This window comes from Zootoca vivipara, chromosome 7 (genome assembly GCF_965207765.1).
Source record: "Zootoca vivipara chromosome 7, rZooViv2.hap1.1, whole genome shotgun sequence".
Classification (NCBI taxonomy): Eukaryota; Metazoa; Chordata; class Lepidosauria; order Squamata; family Lacertidae; genus Zootoca; species Zootoca vivipara.
Genome location: NC_142590.1, coordinates 39,008,136 through 39,013,963, shown reverse-complemented (window position 1 = coordinate 39,013,963; position 5,828 = coordinate 39,008,136).

The window sequence follows — 5,828 nt, the reverse complement described above, 5'->3', positions numbered from 1 at the left end:
CCCATGGACCAGAGCACGCCAGGCACTCCTGTCTTGCACTGCCTCCTGCAGTTTGGTCAGACTCATGTTCGTAGCTTCGAGAACACTGTCCAACCATCTCGTCCTCTGTCGTCCCCTTCTCCTTGTGCTCTCCATCTTTCCCAACATCAGGGTCTTTTCCAGGGAGTCTTCTCTTCTCATGAGGTGGCCAAAGTATTGGAGCCTCAGCTTCACGATCTGTCCTTCCAGTGAGCACTCAGGGCTGATTTCCTTAAGAATTGATAGGTTTGATCTTCTTCCATGGGACTCTCAAGAGTCTCCTCCAGCACCATAATTCAAAAGCATCAATTCTTCGGCGATCAGCCTTCTTTATGGTCCAGCTCTCACTTCCATACATCACTCCTGGGAAAACCATAGCTTTAACTATACGGACCTTTGTTGGCAAGGTGATGTCTCTGCTTATACAAAAGCTAGTTGGTCTAGCTTCTCTGTAGGGAGCGAGTTTCAGAGTCTGGGAGCAGCCACCGAGAAGGCCCTCTTTGGTGTCCCCACCAAGTGTGCCTGTGAGGATGATGGGACTGAGAGAAGAGCTTCCCTTGAAGATCTCAAAACCCAAGCAAGTTCGCATTGGAGAATACGGTCTTTCAGATGACTTGGACCTAAGCTGTCTCAGGTGTCAAAGGCAAAGAGGTGTGTCTTCAGCGTGATCCAAAAACTGCATTGTGTAGATGCCAGATGCACCTCATGAGGAAGAAATTCCACAACTTAGGGATTGCCATAGAGAATGCCCTCTCCCGCATTGCCACCACCCCATACATTTAATAAGGCAGATGGGGCTACCAAGAGGGCCCCCTCTGAGATCTTAACAACCAGGTGGGCGTACAGTAAATTCAGGGCCAAAGTTGTTTAGGGCTTTAAACACTAAATGTGAGCAATGTCTTCAATGTCCTTACCCCAATACTATTTTACCACTGGCACTACCTAAAACTCTCAGGAATTTATGGCTATAGTCTGAAAGTTAAGCTTAGAGCGGGGAACATGGCAGTAAGATCACTGGACAAGTTTTATACTGGTGAGAAGGAACGTAACCTTTGACTAGTAGCAGGCTTACATTTTGAACAAAGCAGGTGGAATTAAAACTATTTCCTTCTGTCTTTCTCCCTGCCTCCTCTGTTATGAAAAATAAAATTAAATACAAGTCTTATTTACCTCTGGATTTATGGAAAGCGGGATAAATCAACACTGAAGTCACAATAAATAGCTGGTAGAGTGACAGCAACCTGTTTGTACATGCTGGAAGGACTCATGTGAAATACATGCAGCACTGATCAATATTTAACATCTACTTTTCCAAAGCACTCACACCATCTTTAAGAGGCACAACCAAGGAAATGTTTCAGTTTGACAGCCCTCTCTTCTTTAATTAACCGTAAATTGGGAGCATTTTAAAAGAAACTATATCTAGAATAGGAGTGTAGACTCAGTATGTAGGCATAAGGATTTTTAGATAATCAGAACCTAATTGAGCTAACTAAATTTAGTTTATGCTTAAGCCTCAATTACATGTTAGCGATTAATTTAAATCCCATTGATTTCAATTGTACTTAAACACAACTACTGTAGTTTTAGCTAAGATTGAGACCTCAGCCTTTTGCTGTGAGTGTTAACCTGTAACATTTACTGTTTTCCTCTGTCCCAAATGTATTGTTGCATTTACTGTACTGTGATTAATACAGTGTTCATTCAAGATTTAGGGTAAGATTCAAGTTGATCTGCTCAACCGTGAAAAGACTTGCATTTGACTGATTGACGCGATTTTAAATTTACATCTTTGGAATAATTATTATACTCGGGCTCTACAGTGTAGCTTTGGGCTAAATATTTAGAGGATTTGTGGGACCACACCTGAAAAACAACAACGCAAGAGCAGCAGGGCTTTGATGAATCCCTAACTTATGTTAGATTTAACTTGGTCCAGTCACTACCTATAGAAAAACACTGCGTACAAATGATGGCCTTTGGACCTGTTGCACAGGGTTTTCTGCACTGATGCAGTAGGAGAGCATATGCTATCCAGGAGGAAATAGGAAGGCAATTTCGAAAAATCATTTGAATCTAAAACGAATATAAAAGTAATCTGCAGTCCTATATACACTTAATCCAAAAGTAAGCCCCAGTAAACACAGGGGGACCTATTTCTGAGTAACAATGTGTACGATTGAACTACAATATTTTCAATAAGCTGTGGTAATTTGAGGAGAGTCCACTGTAGGCCATTCTCTTCTACGGCCAGCAGGACTCTAAATATTGTCCCACAGGAAAGGAGAAAGGAATCTAGAGAGCAATGATGTTGTCCCCCCCCCCTCTCTCTCTCTGTGTGTGTGTGTGTGTGTGGCATGGGCGTACCCAGTGAGGGGCAGGTGCCCCCCTAGAAGCAAACATTTTTTAAAAAATGGTTATAAAGTGATGAAACGAAACAAAATTAGGTAGGGCGATGGCGAATAATCAGTTGTTTACCACACTGAAATGGTGTAAAAACTGAGAAGTACCTAGAGCCACCTAGCGACTGGTAGAGGAATCTATGTCAGCCAGCCATTGGGATTCAAGGGAGGGAGAGTCCTCTAGCGGGCTCTAGCAGAGAGAAGAGGGAATCTTCTAGAGGGGTCTAGTGAGTTCCACGTCACTAAACTGAGCCGCCCGCCACTAAACTGAGCCGCCCGCTATTAGTTTACCTTCTTATTTACATTTAGAAGACATTGAGGCTGCCTAAATGGATATAAGAAACTGTTTCCAAAAAGGTAAGTTAAATAATTTCTGTAGAAAATTAAAGAAGTACAATGGGAGAGGACAGACTGACTGGGTTGTGTTTGATGAGTGTCCATCGGAAATTCTTCAAGGAAAATCAGGACTGGATTGAAACGAAAGTTTTGAACAAGTTTTCTTCAAACCCAAGAAAAATGATATTAGTATAAGACATGTAACTAGAATAAAAATTATTATTTTTTCAAGCAAATAATTGTAATAACTACCGTAATAAAGCACTGCTATAATTATATATTATTTTCTTAAAATTTTGGTTTCATTTGCCTTTTCCGTGCTGAAAGGTCACAACCTGAACAACCATGGCTTGCGCCCCCCCCCCCCGGTTTTGATCCTGGGTACGCCCCTGGTGTGTGGGGTTGCTAAAGGGCTAGCCAAAGGGTGACGATATAGATATTTGTAACTGACACATCAAAACATAAGATAGCATAACAATAACCATAGGATGGGTATGTGATGCTGGCATACTCATTATGCATAATGGGTTGTATCCAATGCTAGCCCTACTGAGAGCAGACCCACTGAAATGAATGAATATTGTCAACTTAGTTCCATTGATTTAAATTGGTTTACTCCGAGTAGCACTAAATTACAAACCGTGAGACTACGGTTATGTGCACACCAGGGTGTTAATGTGGAAGTCGGCCACACAGATCTGATTGTTCGGTGTGTGCTTCCAATTTAAACAGGTATTTAAGTTTCCTGTGCGCACACACACGCACATGAACACGCACACACACACCCCACTCCTTTCTCTTCTTCCCTGACTAAGGGTGAAATTCTCTGCTGCCTCCTCGCAGAGATGAATTCTGAGAGACAAAATGAAACAAAAGCTTTCAAAGGAAATATTTCCAGAGAGGATGGAGGTAAAAATGTCACCTTCAAAGCAGCAGAAAAAGAAAGGTCCATCTCTAAATCTAAGACCATAAGACACGTTGCATTTATTAATTAAGCTATAAGGATCGATACCTGAGACATTTCCTGTGGATTAATGACCAGCTGGGAGGAGCTGTTGGCCCGAGGGGCAGCTGAGGGCCATTAACACCAATCAGTCATCAATTCCCAGGAAATACCTCGTGCCAAGGTCACTAAGTGACTAGATTTATTTTATGGACAATGATAACAATAATAATATTTAGTTCGTCTCCTCTCGCTTGCTTCCTGAACCAAATGGTTCTCATTTTTATGCAACAGAATGAATTCAGGCGTGCATATTCTAGAAATTCTGTGAAAGAGAAACACAGAGAGAGATGTTCCCTTACACACACTCGGTAAAAGTACCAGGGAGGGTTTTCTTTTGCTCCTTTGTGGAAAGAAATTGTTAATAACAGGAGGACGCCATAGTGATGCAAAAATTGCTCCTTTGCAAAACACCTCATGGGCATGCTGATTTACTCAGAGCAAAGCTGGCAGGGTTGATTTCGAAGGACAAATGTTATGGCCTGCTGCCTCAACAAGTAAATGGTTAAGATGGGGGTACAGTTGCGTGGCAAGGCCCCAAACCCTCCCGAGATGTTGGGGGAAAAGACACATGAAACCCGTATTTTAGGTTAATGGGCTAAAAAGGGCCACAACTTTATTGGTGAGTAGTATTGGCATAGGCATTAGAAACGAACCAACTATGTGAGCTGGTGTATCATACGGTAGTTGCTGAGGCTACAATCCTTTGCACACTTTCATGGGAGTAAGCCTAAATGAGCACAATAAGACTTACCTCCAACTAGGGCTTTTTTGGGGGGGAACGCACCAGAACTCAGTTCTGGCACTGCTCATGTGGACACCATTGCTGTTCTAAGAGAAAGAGGGAGGCTTTCATGGTGAGTTCCAGCACCTCTTTTTCTAGAAAAATGGCAATGCCTCCAAGTAAATATGCATAGGATATTTCCTCCTCTGGTCATGGCTGTGGATGCATGACTTGACCGTCTCCAGGCACTGTGGTTGTCTGCAAGGGATTCCCACATGGCAGGGTTGATGTTGCCAGCATTCATGTCATGTCATGTTTGCAGACATCTTTGTAACACAGAGTTGGTCTGCCAACAGGAGTGGCATAAGAATATGATAAACAAACATTTAAAATATTTTTTTAGTATTTGTTAAGAGCATAAAGCATTATCAAATGGCATCTGGGCTATAGAAGAATAAATGTTTTGGACTCTGATTTCACCTCCAAATTAGATGTATGTAAAAGGTGGCATGGCTTCTGCAACTTTAAAAGTTGTGTAGAAGAGGAAATGGTATGCAAGCTGTATTTATTTGTTTTATAAATTTAATAAACAAATTCTAATTAATAAGTAATAATTTTTATTTGATAATAATATTTTATTTAATAATTATAACTATTTTGTTTAATTAATAAATAAATTTTTTAAAGCTGTACCTGATGTTATGCAACTATTAGAAGTGCAGGAAACTTGCCTTCCTTACAACTTAAGCTTCATAGAAGCCCAGTGCAGCCCAGTTTCACAGCTACCGTTCTCAATTAATGCAAATAATTATGACATGTGATTCTTTCTCCATTCATGTCTGGAAAAGCTTCTTTTCCAAGGAGAAATTCCTTAAGGAAAGATGGTGGGCTCTTTTTTAAAAAAACAAATAAACCCTCATCTGGCCCACTGAAACTTGTCTTTGCTAACCCTATTAGTCCTAGAATTAAATCTATTATTCAATGGAGGAATCAATAAAGCTAGCTTTAGACCCCTCCACCCTTTTCCAGCCAACTGTTGGGCCTGTGAATTGCGCCGGATGGAAACTGAGCATTAACATTTATGGTTCAGTGACATCCAGTGTTTTCTGGTGTTAAGTGCTCATGTAAATTGCATAAAGCTTAACACTGGGGTAAAAGGTGCTTTCTACAGGAGGTTGTGGTCAACTACCAGCATTTCACAGCCTAGCCAGTGCTGTCCGCCTAATGAAGACTAATGTGGAATAGCTCCTGTCTCGTCCGCACAGTGTTTTAAAGGGCTGACTACTCTGTTTACTTAAGCAAACAGGGAACTGTTACAAAGCCCTGAGGACCAATTATATATATA